Below are 21,534 nucleotides of genomic sequence, written 5' to 3' on the forward strand. Positions count from 1 at the left end.
CCCGGGGATCCCACTCCCCCCTCCGCCCCACCCTCCCGCACTCCGCACTACAACCCTCAAAGCAGGAAAGCCGACAGGCCGAGGCTTCCGCAAGCCTGACCTTTGAGAGCAGAGGGCTCCAGATGGACTGCACAGCAGACACACCTCCCTGTCAGGCCTGACAGCACTAGAACTTACGAGTAACAGTCAGAACGCACACCAGACAGAGCTCCCTAAAATGCAGCACCCCACCCCTAATGTGAGGGGGGGCAGGACAGACGTACAAGGTGGGACAGAAGTGGGTTCACAGCTGTTCCCATGGAAGAGAATGCATTAATAAATGAAAGTACAAGAATAAACTTGCAAACTCGCAACTGGAAATCAACTTCTGCCCACCCCTGTGCACAATTGATTTCAAAAAAGAAACGTAAGAAACATGCAAATGTTCAGGCCATGGATTCGAATCCTCACTCCTGGAGGCGCGATGCAAACGCAAGTCTGAATACGAATGCTCACAGCCACAATTCCATCACCGAGTCTCACTGAACTCCGGGTGGGCACTATGACACATAGTACACCGCGTTTTTATTAGCAACGAACACTGTACGGATAGGCCTAGCACTTCCCCCTCTGCCACGCCCCCTTACGCTGTCCCTTCTGTCTGGACGCCCACTGACATACCTGCTGCCCTTCTCAGCGAGTGTCCATTCGCACCACCGGGAAGTCTGCAGGGCTGCCCAGGGCCTTGGCTGGGTTGTGCAAGAGGCAACCGATTAGTGACCCCTCCGGTTAGTGACCCCCCCCATAAATCTAAATCTAAACCTAATACAGATTGGGAACATGGATATTATCCTAATATCGTACCAAAAGTGGGTTAAAGTGAACACTCTGAAGAAAAGAGAACTGAATAGGCATTTCCTGGCCTCCACTGAGTTCTCTCTCGGCTAAGCCCTGAGAAGCCACCAGGCAGGAGGTGTCTGTGTGTGGCCCTGACCCTGCAGGCACCTCCAACATGACCGAGACAGGAAAAGGCCTCAGACCCCTGCAGAACGGCGGGCATGCCCCAAACTCACACACGCGCAATTTCTCCTTCCACAGTGAAGTACGGTGTTGGGGCGGGTGGGAGGCACGACACAGCTTCTTACAGAGTCCTTCAGAGTATCTCCAGGTACCTCACCGTGCCCCTCTACGAGCTCTGGCTCACCCAGTTAGTTCTCTGTAACCCAGGCTATGGAACTGTCATTGGGAGTCCCCCTGAAGTGGCGGAAAGGCACTGAGCTTGGCGGTCAGCCTGCATTGTCCCCGTGAAAGCTCAGGGTGCAACGAACTTGTCCAAAGTCACAGCTGAACTCCCCAACATACGGCCCCAGGCTGCGGCACCTGCGAGTATTCCCAGGAACGCCCCGGCACAGCAGAACGGGGCAGGGCAGTGAGGCGGGCTGGGTCGCTGAAGAGCAGCGAAGGGGAAGCTCACACACTGCCATGTCGCATGAGAGAGAACACCCCATCTGAAAGCCACACTACCCCCGCCACCACCCTAAAATCAGAGCATGAACCATCGCCCCCACTATAAAACAAAAATCCCTTGTTCTACAATAGCCCAGCTATCAGCCTTGTGGGTGAAGGGAGAAGGGGAGGGAAGGGAGGAGGTCAGCCCCAGACAGTGACTCTGGGAGACAGGAGCAAGGAGAAGCTGAGTGACACCATGCAGCTGCAGGGCGCGGGGGCAGTAGCAGCCAGGGGACCTAAGGGGCACAGAGGAAGGGGGAGTGGTCGGCTCTCCCCAGCCAGCCACAGCCGCGCTGGAAGACCACGGGCACGGTTTCACAGAGAATGATGAGCAGCCAGCACCCGGGTTACAGGTACACTTGCACCCCAGGTAGGAAAAATAATACATTGTAACGATACATCATGCACAAGACTCTACCCTCACCTGCTCCCACCTGTAAATTTGCAAGGGTTCATTTATTTCAACATTGAAAAACCTCACTAAAATATATGGCTGGAACTATTTAGAATCCATTACAACAAGAGCTTACTTTCTTAGGATATAAAAAGGTATTTATAAATCACTTATTTTAAAAAAAGACGACCAACCAGACAGGAAAGTGGGCAAGGATAGCCTTTGCCCCATCAATAGCTGCCCCCCACAACTCACTCTTGTCGCCGGGCCACCTCCCACTGTAGGGCCTGGAAGGGACAGGTGTCTGCCTTCTTGGCCTCACCTGCACCTACGGCCTGACATGAGCACATGACCAGCCACAACCAACAGACTCGGAGCACAAATCTGCTCGGGCTGCCAGGAGAGGTTTTTGCTCCAAACTACAGACACAAGCAAGAAGAAACAGACGGCGTCTCCGCCGGCAGCCACCCTGCCGCTCCTCTCCCCGTCACACCCCAGTCCGACTCCCAGACGAAGCCTTCAGCTCCCCCTTCAGACCCTGTGCAGAGCTGCTTCTCGGCTGCCTTCCTCCCAGACCTCTCCCCTCCCCGGCTGCCTGCAAAGTCCTCCCACTTCCACACCTGCTTCAGCCTTTATCCTCTTCATTCAGGTCTCAACCCAGCAGCCAGCGGGAGCCTCAGAGAGTCATCTTCAGATCAGGTCAGTCCTTTGCCCAAAGGCCCCCAGAGAGACTGCATGCCCTCCAGATGGCCCAGGAGACCCTGCACACTGGTACCCACTGCCTCGGGCCTGCACACTCGCTCTTCCCTCCGCCCTCGCCCCCTGGCTCTCTCTACTCCAACCTCAGTGAGGCCTTCCCTGATCAACCCCTTGCAAATCACCAGCGCGGCCTCATCTGTCCTGAGCAGCCCTGCACTTCCTGCACTCAGAGACACAGCCCGCCTGGTGCGCCGTGGGGGTGGGGCCATCAGCTCGGTGACCCCATCCAGCAACCACCGCCACCACCACTGAGCGGAGGATGAAGGATCAGGAGACAGGCACGCTCAGGTCCCGGTAAGTTCACTGAGCTCCGCACTTACACCTGCACATCTGGTCACAGAAGGTAAAACTTTACCCATCGTTTCAGACACTGTGAATGAAGGTCTGTGTTATTTGAAGCCAAATGATATCCGATACAAAACACAGGGAAGTGATTCGGCAAAAAAGTTAAGAAAAGGGGAGGGCAGAGGAAGAAAAAAAGAGCTAGTTGCAAGTATACTCAATTTAACTCATCGTGAAGCATGGGAATTAAAATAACCATGAAATAATATCCCACACAGAAAAACATAAAAGCTTAATACACGGATATCCCATTCAATGTAGCTCATTAAAACACTGGTGGTATTTAGTATTCTCAAAATTTTACACGCAAGCACGTGCTTCACAGGACTGTTATCCCACTGCCTGATTTTCTCCGTGCTTGAATGGCAGGCGCTCGCTCTTGGCCACGCAGGTAAGACCTCTGAGGCCCTGCCCACTGCGCCCCGGCCATGTGTTATCCACCCTCGTTTACCTGCATCACTGACTGACTGCCCGGCGCAAACCTACAGAAGAGGTACTATTTTCAAGCGATCCCATTTTAAAGGTGATAAAACTGAGCCACAAGACAGATCAATGATCAGCCCCCAATCGAGTGGCTCCCAAGAGGTATGACTGAAACGTGAGCCTGGGCAGTTGGAAGGACCAGACCCGTCATCTGACCAACAGGAATGGCTGAGAGGCGAGGCGTCCCCACACAGCAGGGCCCACAGCTCACTCCCACCCCGGTGCCCCTCCTGCCCTTTCCTGTGTGCTGGGTTCTAACCCCACAGCTGATGAAAGATATTCCACTGACGGAGCCAAACTCACCAGAAAGAAACACTCGGACAGAAGGAGAGGACAGAAACAAAGAGACGGGCAGAGATTTGGGGGCGACGGCCATTAGAACAGACGGCACCAGACTGCAGCAGGAGGGCTGTTTGGGGCCGCTGCGAGGGTCAGATAAGCCAGCAGCACGTGAAGGGCTCGGGCTGGTGCCTGGCACACACTCAGCAGTCAGCCGGCAGTTTTGTTTTCATCACAACTACCCCGATTATGGCGAAGCGCTTTCTAAATGTCACCGCCAGGGCCAGGACTGGCCAACGACTGCACGGCCGGGAAGGAAACTGCGCACGTGTTCGGCTTTGTGCTCACTAAGACGACAGGACAGGTCCCAGTGTTCACCCCGGGAAAAGAGTGCCGAAGTGACTACACCAGGGAAAGACTCTGTTGGACCCACCTGAGATGCACATCTGTCCCCCAGCAGTGGCCGCTTGGAGGAGCCTGGGGAGAGACACGCTGTGTTTGAGGGTCCAGGCCGGCACCGCGGTGCCAGAGAGCAGAGGGTCACTCACTGTCCACCCGTGAAACACACGTGCTCTTCGAGAAGAGAGCTCTACATCTAGACTCTGCCGCTGGTACCACGCCCACTGCTGTGAGTGCAAAGAGAGGTGACGACAGGGACAGCACGCAGTGCAAAGGAGCGAACCAGCAGCAGGGCGAGGCTCAGGGACTTTGGGCGCCTCCGTCCAGTCTACAGCCCGGTTTTCCGCTGGGCTCTCTGACCTGGGTGAACGGCACTGCTGTCTGCCCAAGTGCGACAGCCCAACAGCCAGAGGACAACTCCAATTCTTCCTTTCCTCAGGCCCGTCTCTCCGAACCCTTTGGGGGGAAGCATCGAAGTGACTTTCAAAACCAATATGATACCTGTGGCCCTCCTCCTGGGTCACAAGCCCACTCTCCACCGTATCTGGCAAGAGGCCTTCCCCAGCCTTCCGGGTCCCAGGTCAAGACCCTCCCCCGGCCGCCCCCATCCTCACTGAGGCCCACAGGCCCTGCTTACCTCCTGGGTGTCTGTCCCTAAGCCCTTCTCGGGGTCCAAGAACAACAGCCTTTCATTTGGGGAGGCAGAGGAGTGCCCTCAGTACAACACACTCATTCTGGTTCTGGAGCCTCACAATGAATGGTGTTCTTCCCGAACAGCCCGGTCACTGCCTCATCATCAAGTCTGCCTCCCTGTTCCCACCTCAGAGGGACTCCCGACGCCCCTCCACACGCACCACTGTCCCTCAGAACCACCAGCAGGTACAGCCAGTACCACGGCCACTGCCGGCTTTCTAGCCCTTCTCAGTGCCCCAAACGGACTACAGGAGTGCTTTGTTTTCCAGCTCCCATGGTTGGCACACGGGCCCGAGAAGGCCAGGGCTTGGCCTCTCCTGGTCACCTCTGAGTCCCTAGCAACCAGCAGCTGGCAGTGGCAAGCACTTCGTATCAGCTGCATGGATATCATGCAATTTTTTAAAGAATGAGATGAATGCGTACATGCTAAAACAGAAGTAGACTCTGACACACCCCCACAGTCCACCCTTAGGCAACTTGGGCTGGAACCGCCCAGCTCCACCCACACGCGGTTCTCCGGTGACCTGTGTTGTTCCAGAGTCAACAGTATTTCATCCTGAGGCTGGCGGCCTGTTTATATGGACAGACCACTGCGGTCACACCCAGCTTTCCGACTGAGTGGGAGGTCAGCACCCCTGCTCTCCACGCTGCTCGAGGGCCCAGGGCATGTACGAAATGGTGCCAGCTTTGTACAGTGAATATAAGCACACCGTGCACAGACAGACGGAGCACTTGCACGGTAGAAGTCCAAGCGAATATGAATGGGATTAGTGGTAATGACCTCTGAACTATGAGGCTGAGGGGAGGCAGGCAGACCTTCCACTTTCTCAGTTGAGCTCTCTGACCTAGCTGAGCATTGCACCAGTACACGCTACATTCATAACTTTTTTGTGGCGCTTCTCCTCGGCCCTCACGTGCTGTGTGAGGGCCGACACAATCAAGAGAGTGGGTGCTCCGTTTTCTAAACACCCAGAACACCGCAGGCACGAGGTGAAGCCCCACTGCAGCCCTGCCGCCTAACCCCTTGGAAACTGGAGAAACAAACACATGAGCACGGCTCGTTTTGGTCTGGTCCAGCTGAAGGGCCAATGGAGACTCTCAGGTTCAAACAGCACACCAAACACACAGCTTTAATTCCCTTCAATAAAAGTTTACTAAAATGGTATTAAGAAATGTTTCAGAAAAAATTTTAAAATAAAATGAAGTGGAAAGATCTTTCTAAAGAAAAGAAACTACACCAGGGAGAGAACTAGTGAGCCTAGTGTGGGGGGTCAGAATTCAGAGTAGTCATCAGCTTCACCCTAAAGTCTGCTGTCACTGATCCTCCCAGAGCTCCCTGTGAGCCCCTCAACTGCTTTGTAAATCTGAATGACAACCCAGGTCAGCAGAGGGTGGACAAAAAGCCTACGATGTTAACGAGACCCAAGCAAAGGACAGAAATGGACCTACAGCATACAGACCCCAGAGCAGGAGATGGCCGGAGAGAAAACTCGGATCCCTTCCAAAGAGATCCGAGCAGGACACGAACCCATAATCCTGAAGAAGAGACGTGGGGTGAAGAGAGGGAGAAGAGGGGGAAGACTTCTTGAAAATGTGAAGTATGACAGCTAAAGTGGAATTTAAGAGTCTGAAAGTGAAGCAGAGGAAATGCCAGAAGAATAAAACCAAAAGACGAACGTGCGGAGGGCCTTGTTCAGGAAGCCCAATGACCAACCACAGTGAGCATCCGAAGAGATTCATTACAGCACTGCAGGAGAACCTGAGTCTCCGTTCAACAGCGGGGAAGGCCGCATCCGGGCCTCTCTGAGAAATTCCAACTTGAAAGAAGACAGAACGCAGCGCCCTCGAAGGAACAAGAACCACGTGTATCAGACTTCTCCTCGACAACAGTGAGTGCTGGAACGCACAGGTGCTGCCTGCAGGACTCCCAGGGAAGTCGTGTCCAACTTCGTGTGGCTTGAATGAAATAATACCTGTCAGCTCTAAAGGTTAAGAAAGACTTTCAGAAATGTCAGGGCTCAAAATTTATCTCCCATGCAGTCTTTCCTGAAAAAGCACATGAGGAGCATAACCGCACCACGGGAAGTGACTCAGAAGAGAATGAAGACCAGCGATAGCAGGACTGGGAGAGGTGGGGACAGGTCTGGGTCACAGCAGGTCCGAACTGAAGAAGGAGAGCTGGGGTGACCTTTCCTCAGAGGAAAGCACTCACCTAATAATATAGCGGTGACAAAAACAACTGCAATGAAAGGCTGACTGACGGACTCAAAAACCAGGGACCAATACAGGACAGGTAATCATATTCTACTCGCCTCTGCTGTGAACAATTATTTATAGCAACAATCTTCCACCAGTGTGCGACAGAAATGTTTAAAACATGCAATACCCACCCTGGCTGGGGTAGCTCAGTGGATTGAGCACAGGTCTGAGAACCAAACAACCACGGTTCGATTCCCAGTCAGGGCACATGCCTGGGTTAGAGGCCAGTTCCCAACAGGGGACACATGAGAGGCAACCATACATTGATAGTTTTCTCCCTCTCTCTCCTTCTCTTCCCCGCCCTCTAAAAATGAATAAATAAAATCTTTAAAAAAACCCATACAATACCTGACTATTTAGTCAGGGGCACTGACCTCTCTGTCAGATTTTAAAATTACAACAACCAACACAACAATAGCTGCTGGGTGTGAATGCCCTGTTTTGAACCATAAATACAAAAGTAGTCGTACAATAGTGTTGTGTCTTATTGGTCACATGGTGTAAGTTTGCACCTGACTGGTTAATTTTTGGTCCCAGAAATCTCTATATACAAGTATAAATATACAAGTATAAACAAGTATATATATACAAGTATATACAAGTATAAACACCTGACTTTTTAAAAAAGCCACTTTGGAGCAAAATAGGTAGGTAATTACTATTATTATTATTTTGTAAATCAATTGAAATTAAATCTATTTTTGTCAGATACGTAAAAAATGTATTTTTTGATGTGCTGCAGAATTTTAGTAAGTAGTTTGTATGGACCATGAGATGAAAAAGGCTGAATATTGCTGATTTATATCATCACAATAACATAGAAACTATTTGTTTTTTATGGATCAAAACCAAGTTATAGGCAAAGTGCAAGGTGTGCCCAGAAAAAACCCAGCCACCGTTAATAAAACAAGAATGGTTCATGCGACACCCATGTCACCTGGCAGTCGAGGAGAGTGGACTGGAATGCCATGCGTGAACAATGACTTCACTGTGCCAGTCAGTGGGGGCGGTAAGACACTCTTGAGTGGGCGCACATACTGTGTGGCTGTTGCATTGAAAATGACTGAGCAGAGCAACGAATCTGCATCAGATTTTGCGTTAAGCCTGAACATTCCTCGGTGGAAACTCTCTGGATGACTCAGAAGGCCACCGCTGGTAACTGGTGATTGGCAGTTTCATCACGACGATGTTCCTGCTTACACGTCTCCTGCAGAGTTCTACAACGAAACATCAAGTCACCCAGGTGACTCAGCCCCACTACAGCCCAGACTTGGCACCCCAAGATTTCTGGCTTTTTTCAAAACTAAAATCACCTTTGGAAGGGAAGAGGTTCCAGACCATTGATGAGATTCAGGAAAACATGACGGGGCAGCTGATGGCGACTGGGAGAACTGTGTGAGGTCCCAAGGTTCTACTGTGAAGGGGACTGAGGCGGCATTGTCGCGTGTGCAATGTTTCTTATATCTTGTATCTGGTTCAATAAATGTCTATTTTTCATATTACATGGCTGGATACCTTCTGGACAGACCTGGTATAAGGGAGTATGGTACAAAGTGTAAATGTGCTCAAACTTGACAACGCCCAAATAGAAATGAGAGAGACTCATAAGGGCATAAAGGGGAAAGGAGAGAAAAAAAGTGGTGCTAATATTTTCCTACTTGGAAAATCAAGATAACAGGAAGCAAAGATAAGAGACTCTACAAGTAGTGCATCTGCTAGGGAAGTGGAATAGAGAGCCAGACCCTCACTTATCGGGACAGAAATCAACCTGAAATTGCTAAACCCTAGGTTTACAGAACTGCCTGAAGAAGCTGCTTCCAAATCCCCTCTGGAGGAGGGTGGCTCTGAGGGGTCAGGGAGGGTCGTTGGCCTTTATTACAAGCATTCTGGGGTATTTGACTCCTTTCAACTAACTACACACATATTTTTACTTGGTAAAATGTTTAAAAGGACTTAAGCCTCCTTCTCCCTAATATTCCTAGGTGCCAGGGTAGATACTTTCTTAGATTTACAGACATTTTTGGAGATGTTGAGAGACAACTGACTACATCGCGTTACAGGGTGTGTATATATTACTCTCATAAAAATTTCTGGACTTCCGCCAAGATGGAGGCATAGGTGGAAACACTGTGCCTTCTCCCACAACCAAGTTTGAATAAAACAAAGGTTTGGAGAAACAAAGATACAACCAAAGGACAGAAAATTGAATTATACGGAAGTCCGACTACATTTAACCGTTCAATGGGGACGGTAAGAGGGGCGGAGCCAGCAGCGAGCAGGGTCGGGCAGGACAGGGCCCCCGACCCAGGCGCGCAGGCAGACGGGAACCAGTTGGGGTGCGGGGCAGACTGCGGGCACATATTCGCGCACAGTGAGACAGACCACGCAGGCCCCAGGGGGCAAGGGCTGACGGCGGTGGCACACTCGCGAGCAATGGGACGAAGCGCATGGGCCTGGTGATGGCAGCAACTGCGGCACGGGTGAGGGCCGTGGCGGCAGGCGGCAGACAGGACACCATAGTCTCTCTTTGACCCCGCCACCACATACAACATCACAACCCAGCGACTGAGTTGCCCTGTTCTAGTGAACACTTTAGGGCTCTGATCCTGCTATGGAACAGGCACGAACAACCCGAAAGATGGCGCAAGAAGAACTCAAAGTCCCAGAGCCAATAACTCTAAGCGACCAGGAAATAGTGAACCTCTCAGAAGCACAATTCAGGACACTATTTATCAGGATGCTCACAGAACTGGTAGATTATAGTCACAAATTAGAGGAACAAAGTCACAAATTAGAGGAATATATGAAGGCTAAACTAATTGAAATGAAGGGAGATGCACAGGAAACCAATAGTGATGGAAAGGAAACGGGGACTCAAATCAATGGAATGGACCAGAAGGAAGAACAAAACATCCCACCAGAAAGGAATGAAGAAATGAGAATTCAAAAAAATGAGGAGAGGCTTAGGAACCTCCAGGACATCTTTAAACGTTCCAACATCCGAATTATAGGGGTACCAGAAGGGGGAAAGAAACAGCCACGAGTGGAAAACATATTTGAACAAATAATAAAGGAGAACTTCCCCAGTCTGGCAAAGGAAATAGACTTCCAGGAAATCCAGGAAGCTCAGAGAGTGCCAAAGAAGTTGGACCCAAGAAGGAACACACCAAGGCACATCATAATTACATTAGCCAAGACCAAAATGAAGGAGAGAATCCTAGAAGCATCAAGGGATAAGGGGACAGTCACCTACAAAGGAGTACCCATCAGACTGTCAGCGGATTTCTCAAAAGAGACCTTACAGGCAAGAAGGGGCTGGAAAGAAGTATTCCAAGTCATGAAATCCAAAGACCTACAGCCAAGATTGCTCTATCCAGCAAAGCTTTCATTTAGAATGGAAGGACAGATAAAGTGCTTCTCAGATAAGGTCAAGTTCAAGGAGTTCATCAGCACCAAGCCCTTATTATATGAAATGCTAAAGGGACTTATATAAGAAAGTGATGATGAACAATATGAACAGTGAAAGGACAGCAAACACAGCTATTAACAACCACACCTAAAACAAAAGCAAACCAAGAGGACAGCTAGATCGGGAGCGGAAACATAGAAATGAAGAACACATGGAGGGTTAGAAACGGGGGTGGGAGGGGGAGAAGGGGGGAGAAGGCACAGAAAATAGCATAGATGGTAGGTAGAAAATAGATAGGGGGGAGGGTGAGAATAGTGGGGGAAATATAGAATCCAAAGAACTTGAGACAGGTGGTTATAAACTAAGGGGGGCAGAATGGTGGGGGAGGGAGGGTGCGGGTGGAAGGGATTGAAGGGGGCAATAGAACAACTGTAATGGTATAATCAATAAAATATATTTAAAAAAAATTTTCTGGACAATCATGCCCCATCTAAGAAAATGTAACTACAAGTTTAATTCACAGCACTTCAAGCAACCCAAAACACCCATATCTACCCATGGTTTCTTAATTTTAATATACTTATTCCACTGTAACTATGGAAATATATCTTTAACACCTTTTCCCCCAGACTGGTGTTAGTGGTATAAACAAGAACATTTCAAATTCAACAGACCTAAATATACTTCCATTTCTATTCCATCTCTCCTCTATACTTTTTACAAGGAATTTTTTACATATAGTTAAGTAATATAAAGCCTGTCCTTTATTTTTTTAATGTGTCAGAACCTGAAAACTGAAAAATATTTTTATACAAAATATAGAAAGGAACAAATTATTTTGTTACTATTCAACACAATTTAGTTAAAAAATGTTTATGCAAAACTATAGAGTTGGTAGCAAGGCCAAATATGAGACTAAATTCAACAAAGATAAGAGCCAATTTTAACCTATGATGGAAAACTCAAGTAAGGTGTAAAAAAACAGCTATAGGAAACCTTAAATAAGCCATCAGGTTTCCCAGGGAAAAAAGGGTTTTGTGTTCTTTGTTTCTGCTGTTTCAAATGATCGGAAAGGGCACCTGAAGGGAACACTGTAGCAGTGTGTCTCGTGATGTTTGTCATTTTGTTTGTTTAACAATATGCTACTCAAGAAACAGCAGCCTTTTTAAAAATAAAACATCTAAAAAGAAACCGGGATTTTTTTCTTCACAATACAGACCACACTGTGAGGGCGCGCCTGTGTGATCATGGCATCTGCATCTACCAACGCGCCTGCCATCGACGCCAGGCGAAGGACGGAAACGGACGTGACTGCTCACTGCAGGAGCCGTCTGGGTGCCCTTCCCCGTCACCACCCCATCACTGATGACGGCCCCACGAGGGACGTGCCACACCTCGTATTTCAGAAAAGTCACTGACCCACTTTGCCGTTACCACGAAAGGTAACAAAAAGCTAAGAAACATTAAAAAATAATTTACCAAACTTCTCTCAAATTAGGACATAAGAAGCTACTGTGTAATCTGACACTTGGGAAAGTTACATTTTTGTCATTAAAATGAAGCAAAGGAAAATAAAGAGCTGGTGTGCCAGTGTTTAGCAAGGCAGCAGGTAGTCCGGACAGGACACAGATGTACCACACCAGTCCACTCTACACTCTGTGTGGGTCCAGACATGGACAACGTGTGTGCACAGAGAAGTACAAAACGAGCACAATAATAATTACACAACCGATACAACTTTACACTGGAAGCAGCAACTGTTTATTCTGAAATACATACTACTGAATGGTTAAAATTCAAGTCCATCTTGTTAGAATACATTGTTTCCAAATCAATAATCCCTAAAGAAAATAAAACATATATATCAGTATTATTTAACCTTACTTTTAGAGAAGTGGCCAAGAAGGATTTCATGCCCTGGGTTAACAGAAAATTCTACTTATGGATTAAACACTGCTGCTTTGATCCTTCTGTTCTACTGCTTTGATCCTTCTTTCTAAACAAGAAATTGTTTACTGTACTTAACATATAATCAAGGGTTTGGGGGGGTGGCTTTTTTTCTTTTTCCCCTTTTTATTTTATTTTTTTAAAATATATTTTATTTATTTATCTTTTTAGAGGGGAAGGGAAGGAGAGAGGAAAGAAACATCAATGTATGGTTGCTTCTCGTGCACCCCCTGCAGGGAACTGGCTCCTGCCGGAAACTGGCCTGCAACCCAAGCATGTGCCCTGACTGGGAATCGAACCGCAATTATCTGGTTCACAGGCCCGCACTCAATCCACTGAGCTACACCAGCCAGGGCCCCCTTTTTAAAAATTTATCTTTAGAGGGGAAGGGAAGGAGAGAGGGAGAGAAATATCAATGTGTGGTTGCCTCTCACGCATCCCCTGCTGGTTACTGGCCCGCAACCCAGACATGTGCCCTGACTGGGAATCGAACCGTGATACGTTGGTTCGCAGGCCCGTGCTCAATCCACTGAGCTACACCAGCCAGGACACAATCAAGGGTTTTTAAGAAAAAAAAGCCTAACATACCACCTGATGTTAAATATATAAATTTTACATGTAATATATAAATATATCTAGATATTAATTAGAGTAGGTGGATATGCAAAGCCTAAATATGAGTTTGTGAATATACGTGAAGTTAATCCTGCACTATCATAGTTTTACTGAACAAAAAGAGAATACATTTAATCCACCAAACTGTTTATTTTCTGTGCTGAAACAAGTTCCCTGAAACACGCTAGCAACATAATAGTTTGGTGTTACTTTAAAAAAAATGTCTTTGATTAAATTCTAGATTACCAGACAAGAGGTGTCAGGTGCTGGTGAAGAAACCAAAGACTGTGCTTCTCATTTTTTCCCTTTTCTAGTTATAACTGGAAACCAAACACATGAAGAACTATTTTGCAAATCCTCAAATATAATGGAATACTTGAGTCAAAGTGCTTTTTCAGAGTTTTCAAATTATAGAAATATTTCAAAGTGTGTTAAATTCATATTACCATTTACATATTTTACAGAGATATATATTCTTACATACACACAACTTATACAGAATTAGAATCAAAAAGCTGCACTATTTCAGAGCAGCTGATACAACTACTTAAGAAACTAAGTGAAAAGCCCTGAGAACTACAGGGCGGGTGAAACGCCCCTTTATCCCCAACCTCTGACCAGTCAGCTTCCCAGACTGTTCTAGTTATTTGTTGGTTCCTTATTTCCAAACCTGGGTTTGATTCCACAGTGAAAGCCCCCATCTATCTCAACGTCTGGTGCCATCGCATTCAATGCTTTCTCACACTTAGGCGCACAGAGGAATACAGTGAGTCTGTGAGTTCTGTCTATTTTTAACACCAACAATCCAAGCCAAGTCACCCTCCGGAACCAGATGCAAAAATACGATCCTCTGAAAAGAAAAAACTTTGCCCCTTTGGGTATTTAGGGTTCTGGCTCTTTCATTGCCATTTTACATTTCTGGACCTAACCCGTCTTACAGGAACTGCCCCCACCCCCCATCAGCCGCGTGCCCCTGCCAGACCCGGAGCCGCTGGACGCTGGACGAGAGCTGGGGCTCCACCACTCCACCACCCAGCCCCGGCCTCGGCGGGCGGTTCGGCAGGGCAGGCTCCGTGGCTGCCAACACAGTCCCGCCGGCTGGCCGCCCCGGCGCAGCAGCCCCTGCCCAGGACAAGACAAATGAGCACCCAGGTCTTTCTGGCGAGCTCTCCTGCGGCTCTGAGACTCTCCCGCCACACACACCCACTACCAAAACACACAGACACACACTCCCGGGAGCCTACAAGAAAGAGGAGGGGGAAGGAAGGTGGAGGAAAGAGCACGACCGGAGAAAGTAGATCCCCTGTAGCAGGCGCCTCAAAAAGGTGGGATGGATTTCTCCAAAGCCCAGACCCGGAACCTCGCCGCAGACAGCCAACAGAGGCGGCCCCCACGTTAACTCTTTGCGAACCACTTACAGGGAGTCTCCCCTCTGCCGCTTACCTTCGAATCACCCAGCCAGTCTGGTGTGCTTGTTTTCCTTAATGAAGTTTGGTTGGGAGCAGAGAATAACATAACAACACAAAAGGAAACATACACGTTGTGCATCCGTTTGCATCACAACAAGAAAACCTTAAAGGAACCCTGACCTTCTAATCTCTCTAGTGAGGAAGACCAGCTCTAACCACCACCCACAATGGTGCTGCATGCCCACCTAGACGCCCACTCAAGTCTCCCTCTCCCAAACTCGAGCCTTTTCACCAGGTAACAAAGGTTTTTTTCATGAAAAAGTCTACTTAAGGTGCTGCAACCGCTTTTTCTGTGTTTCCTTTTATTTATAGATGCTTATCGTGTTTTTAAAATAGAAGGTGTTTTTTTTAACCTCCTTTTGCGAACTTCAAAACAAGCACCTGTAATCATGGATAATTACCCTCCTGCTCAATGAACAAACAATCCTACTTTCCCTCCTCAAACTTCCTATGACTCCATGATGCGGCCAAGGAGCGCTGTCGACTCCTGGCACTGAACAAATAAAGAGGAACACCATGTAACTGTAGTCTACTTCTGTTGTTCTAATAAACTGCCTTAAATGACTATTTAACAGTGGCCTTGGTTACCAAAGAATCCCTATTTTCAAATAAACAATTATTGCAAGGAAGGTCAATGGTGGGGGGGGCACAGGATTAGAGTAGCATAAATGGAGGTCAAGTTCAGACTTTGTTTCCACAGAGGCCAGCCCAAGAAATTTTTTTCCAGATCTGATGTCCTGCAAAATCCTACCTACTCAGAATCCCGATTGTACATCATCTTCTAAGCAACACGCTCCAAACCTACACTCTTACAGTCACGCCACTAAATTCAGAATAAAATTAAAGGAGTTGGAACTTCTCTGAAGATGCCGACCACAGGACTGGCGCTTTACACAGATGGTCAGACGAGGGATCGGCCCAGGCTTTGGGGGCAGAAGAAAACAACTGAAAAATAGAGGTCTATTCTTATATTTTAACAAAGTTAAACAACATCATTCCAAAGAATATTTTTTATGGTTTTAGAAGACACAATGTGAAACAGGCTCTAGTTTTCATTTCCACTGTAATGAAATTAGTTTCGAATATGAATAAAATTCTACAAGTTTCAATCCAAGATTTTTATTCTAATTAAATTTACAAAAAGCCTTTTAGAAATTGTATGTGCAGCACGATGATGAAAACTACTCAACAAAATTTAATAAAAATATTGCATTTTGATAAATCATTTCTATTATCAATTAATAGACTTCTTCCACTTAATTATTTTGGGTTTTGTGCCCTTCCACCCAAGGACAAACTGAGCTGTGGCACAATGGCTCACTCTGTGTGACAGGGTCTTATCAGCAGCAGGAAGATTAATCCAGCACGATCGGCTTTAATTAACTTATCACTTCCCCTCACCCACTCCAGGGCCCCCTCACTTCCCCCACAACTTCCCCTGAAATCCTAAATGTCACCCACGAGCAGCGACAGACACCAGGGCACCGTGCGTGCAGTCAAGAACTCGGTGGAAGCGCGGAGCCCGCAGCTGCTCTCCGGCTGCCGCCAGCACGAACAGGCAGGGGACCAGGCAGAGAGAGGATGAGATGTGAGAGTCAACAGAGCGCACGCCACTCTGCCTCTGTAACAGGTTCTCCCGTGACTCTCAACATGTTCTACTGGTTCTCAGTGAGGCTGCGGAATAAGTTACCTTCTCAGTGTCTCACTGATAAAAGGGCAGACCCGTTACTAAGCGAACAAGCAGAAACAAAACAGACACACCAGGATTAAAACCTGAAGACCCTGCTCCTCCCAGCACTGCGCCCTACCACTGCAATGGAGAATGGGGCTGAACAAAAAAAGGCATCAAAAATCGAATGTTTTGAGGTTCTAGAAAGCCAGTCCTAATGTGTTATCCTAGTCTACAAGGATAGACACCTGGGCCCGCTGCTCACCTCTAATATGTACCAAGAATCATAAAACTCTTCTTTTTTGGACCCAGTCATCCTGCTTATGGAAATCTGTCATACAAATGTAATCCGAAATATCAACGTAACTATCTGCAAAAATATATGCAGACCATTTTACATGGTAGATTAAGAAAGAAATGATACTGGCCCTGGCTGGCGTAGCTCAGTGGATTGAGCGCGGGCCTGCGAACCAGACGATCGCGGTTCGATTCCCAGTCAGGGCACATGCCTGGGTTGCAAACCGGTTCCTTGCAGGCTAACTACCAGCAGGGGATGCACAAAAAGGCAACCATACATTGATGTTTCTCTCCCTCTCTCCTTCCCCTCTAAAAATAAATAAATAAATAAAATCTTTAAAAAAGAAAGAAATGATACTATTAAGGGAAGTGGAAAACAGGGGTGACGGGAGATAGTTCTATAAGTTTACTCAGTGGAAAGTTAGCCTTTCAAAAATGTTATGAAAACTAACAAGGAAATTCTCTTTTACATGTTAAGAGGAGAGGTTTGCTACAAAATCTATAGTATATGATTTATATACTATAAATATACCATCATTAATTCAAAGAGAAGAAAAATATGCAAATGGAAAGGTTGGAAAGAAAGCAGATCAAAATAACAGTATCTATGTTAAAGTGGTGTGGAAAAGGGTGAATTTTTATTTCTTTTTCTCCATGTTCCACATTTTCTGTACTAAAAATATAATTTTAAATAAAATGTAAGTGATTGAAATAACAGGTTTCTACAATTAGGAGTCCAAGGGTTATATGACGATAGCAGAAGAAATTTAGGCTCAAACTGAAAAATATGATGCTTTGACATGCTTTAGTAAGCAGAAGGATAATCTGGTTATATTTCAAAAATGTCAGAAAAGAATTACTTCCTAATATAATCCCATAATCTAATTTAAGCCAAACAAAGTCTGCTCTAACCATAGCTCAAACGAATGCCAACCGAGCACCACCAGGCCAAGGCCTAGAAAGAAAAGGCCCACACCCAACGGCGAGCTCGCAGTAACACGGGGAGGTAACGGTTCCCGCGAATGGGACGAGGATTTGGAGACACTAGACTGGGAAGTAGCACGCGGCACCACGCACACACACCTGGTGGGGGATTCTGGCAGTAAAGCGAGCCCACAATAACTGTGAATGTGGAATGACCACTCAGCCCCGTGCCCAGCGTCGCCCTCCAACGGCAGCTCTAGCAAGTGTGGAGAGCCTCGGGGCACTTGTCCCCAACACACCACTGCAAGGCCTGGAAAGAAGGGTTCACTGGAGGGGCCGGGGGTCACTAAAGAGGCTAAGAAGCGGGCTGTACGGTAAGGACAGAGGAGACATGCAAGCAGAGGAGTGAAGCCAGCAGTAGAAAGGGAGAACAATTCTTAATATAAATCAGTCACTTCAGGGGGAAAAAATCTACACTTCGCTTCATCACAGTTGAAAAACCCAATGGGAACGAAAACAGAAGGGATCAAAAACCTGTGCCCTGCTCACCATACAGACTTGAGAAGCCATAGCACCATGTTCAGGACACTGGTGGCCTGGTCCACCGTCTCTATGGGCCATGTCCTCGCGGGACTGCAAAATCCGTGAACCTTAGCTCTTGGTCTCAGTACTGCAACACCAGGTTCGTCACAGTACTGTCTTGTTACCGGAAGTTCTGATGCTTGTGAGGGTTCACTTGAATTAGAGCAGTTTAAGGTTTCCCCTCTAATAACTTCCCTCCCACTCACATGCATTTCACTCACCACACTTTGGTGGGCGTGGTCACCACACGCACTCTGCAATGTGCACTGCCCACAGGCCACCGCTGCCTGGGGATGACACCAAGGGAGGACCCTCCCCAACATCATCTGTCCCCAACGGTTCCCCTCCAGGATTCAGCCTGGAGGCGGGACCTCCCCGCCTTCCGAATCTGAGACAGTTTCCAGCAGAGGACTCTTCATTTGCAGAGGAAAGGCTCTCATTCCGGGGGCTATGCACCCTACAAAGCTTTCGGACAAGCTCCAGGGAGTCGCTGAACCATCCCCTCTAAACTCTGTGAAATGTGTAGAGTTACATTCCCGCATGCACTCTTCTGTGGAAAGTGGGGATACACCCAAAGGGATCTGTAACTCAGACAGACCGAGAACAGCCCCCCCGCCAAGATGTACTCAAACCCACAACATGCTCATCTGACTCAAACCAGTCAGAGAGTTTTCCTCTCTCCATCCTCCTGCTGAATTCTGACGTGCGGAATGCTCATAAAACTAGTGAAATGCTTACTGTACGTCAGACACCATTCTAACCACGTCACACATATGAATTTAATTCTTATGACATCCCTGTGGAGTAGGTACCATTATTACCCCGCCCAGCTGATGAAGCTTTGAAATCACCAAGAGGGCATTTGCTCAAAACCACACAGCTATTCTGCTTGAAAATTGTAAAACTTCTCAAAATGAAACACGGCTGTCTGACTGTGTACACTTTTCCTACTTCTCTTGGCTACAGTAACTGTCTTTCTGTTTAACCTTCACCTGAGTCAGACAGAAAGTTAAGAACTTTGTTGTCAAAGACTCCTTCCTGCCACATGACCACTCACGGACCCGTCAATTCAAGGAAGACCTTAAGTCCACAAGTGCTAGAAGAGGCCACGAAAGTCCTGAGTCCCAGGGTGGCACCTGGTTTGAGATCTTCAAAATCAGCTCCTGATAAGTTAAAAAGCACCTGCTTGGATGTAGAAAACCCTGGAGAATCTACAAAAACACGAAAACTCATGAGTGAGTTGAGTAAGGATGAGAGTCTAAAACCAACGCACGATGATCAAGGACAACGGTCCGGCCCAAGCTCCACTTCGAACCGCGCTGCAGGATTCCCGTCCCGGCCAACCCTGCCTGACCACCTTCTTTAAAAGAAACCAACTGCCCTGGCTGGGGTAGCTCAGTGGATTGAGTGTGGGCCTGCGAACCACACGATCGCGGTTCGATTCCCAGTCAGGGCACATGCCTGGGTTGCAGGCCAGTTCCCAGCAGGGGACACACGAGAGGCAACCACACACTGATATTTGTCTCCTTCTCTCCTTCCCTTCCTCTCTAAAGATAAATAAATAAAATTCTAAAAAGAAAAGAAACCAACTGTATTTCTATGTACTGGCAACAATTTACAAATGACATGTTTAAAAACAAATTCCATTTACAACAGCATCAAAAAGAATTAAGTACTTAGGAATAAATTTGACCAAAAAAAGCACAAGACACGTACCCTGAAAATTATAAAACACTGCTTAAAGAAATTAAAGAAGATCAAAATGAAGAGATGAGTGATTTCACATACTGGAAGAGTCAGGTAGCAATTCCCTCAAAACTGATCTGCACAGTCACTGTCTTCCCCTATCAAAGTTCCAAAGGGTTTTGGTAGAAATTGACAAGTTAACCCTAAAATTTATGTGGAAATGCTACAGGTGAAACGATTTTGGAAAAGAACGAAGCTGGGGAAAGTACGCTACTGATTCCAGAGCTCACAATGACAGGGAATGACTACAGTGCAGCGCTGGCACAAGCCAGACGCACAGAGCCACGGCCCAGAAGTGAGCCCAGAAATAAACCCACACACGTGTGCTCAAGTGACTGCAGGAGGCGCCCCAACAGTTAGAAGGGGGAAGGACGAGCGGTGCTGCAACAACCGTGCATCCACAGGCAAACCAACTTAGACCTCCCCTCACACACACACACACACACACACACACTAACTTGACGTGCACGCACCGGCCTTCACGTAATGCCCACTGCTCTAAAAGCTTAGAGAAGCAAACAGGACTTTTTGCGATCTTGCGCTAGGCAAACAGCTCTTAGATATGAAGCCAAAAGCACAGTGCATACGAAGGAAAACGATGAAGTGAACTTCATCAAAATTTGAAACCTCAGCATTTCAAAAGACACCATTTAAAAATGAAAAGAATAGGCCCTGGCTGGCGTAGCTCAGTGGATTGAGCGCGGGCCTGCGAACCAGACAATCGCGGTTCGATTCCCAGTCAGGGCACATGCCTGGGTTGCAGGCCAATTCCCAGCAGGGGACACACCAAAGGCAACCATACATTGATATTTCTCTCCCTCTCTCCTTCCCTTCCCCTCTAAAAAAAAAGATAAATAAATAAAAAAATCTTAAAAAAAAAAGTCTAATATACACATACAGAGAACTCTTAGGGCTCAAAAATAAGACACAGCCCCCCAAAATGGGGAAGACTTAAATTACTATTTATACCAAATAAGATACAGAAATGATAAATAAGCACTTGAAAAAATGCTCGCCAACAGACATCATTAGGGAAAAGCAAATTAAAACCACAGTGAGATATCACTGCACACCCACTAGAACAACGAAAATCAAAAAGGTGCCCTAGCTTAGCGCTGAGACTCAGTCGGTTGGGTGTCATCTCACAAAGCAAGGGGTCCCCACACAGCTGGGGAACCTGTAAGACACAACCAATCGATGTTTCTCTCTTTTTCTTTCTTCCTCCCTTCCCCTGTCTCTAAGAATAAAATAACATCTTTTGAAAAAATTTAAAAATTGAGGGGAGGGGGAAGGGACAGTGGGGAGAAGGGTTTTCAGGAACCACTATAAAGGACACATGGACAAAACCAAGGGGGAGGGTGGAAGCAACGGAGGGAGGTGAGTTTAGAGGGCACTGGAGGGGAGGGGTGGGGAAAAATACATACAACTGGACTTGAACAACAATAAAATAATTAAAATTTAAAATAAATAAATAAAATCAAAAACACTTTAGAATTCCAGGCCCTGGCCAGATGGCTTAGTTGGTTAGAGCATCATCCCCAATACACCAAGGTTGGGTGTTCAATCCCTGGTCAGGGCACATACAAGAGTCAACCAATGAAGCATCAATGAGTGGAACAACAAATATCCCTACCTCTCTTTCTCTCTCCCGCCACAACCCTTTCCTCTCTCTCTAAAAAATCAATAATTTTTTAAATTTAATAAGACTTTACAATTCCAAGCCTCAGCAAGGATGTGAACCTTCACGCAATGCTAATGGTATAGGCACTTTGAAAAGTTT

Source organism: Sturnira hondurensis, unplaced genomic scaffold (assembly GCF_014824575.4).
Source record: "Sturnira hondurensis isolate 20B ecotype Veracruz unplaced genomic scaffold, ASM1482457v3 Scaffold0020309, whole genome shotgun sequence".
NCBI lineage: Eukaryota > Metazoa > Chordata > Mammalia > Chiroptera > Phyllostomidae > Sturnira > Sturnira hondurensis.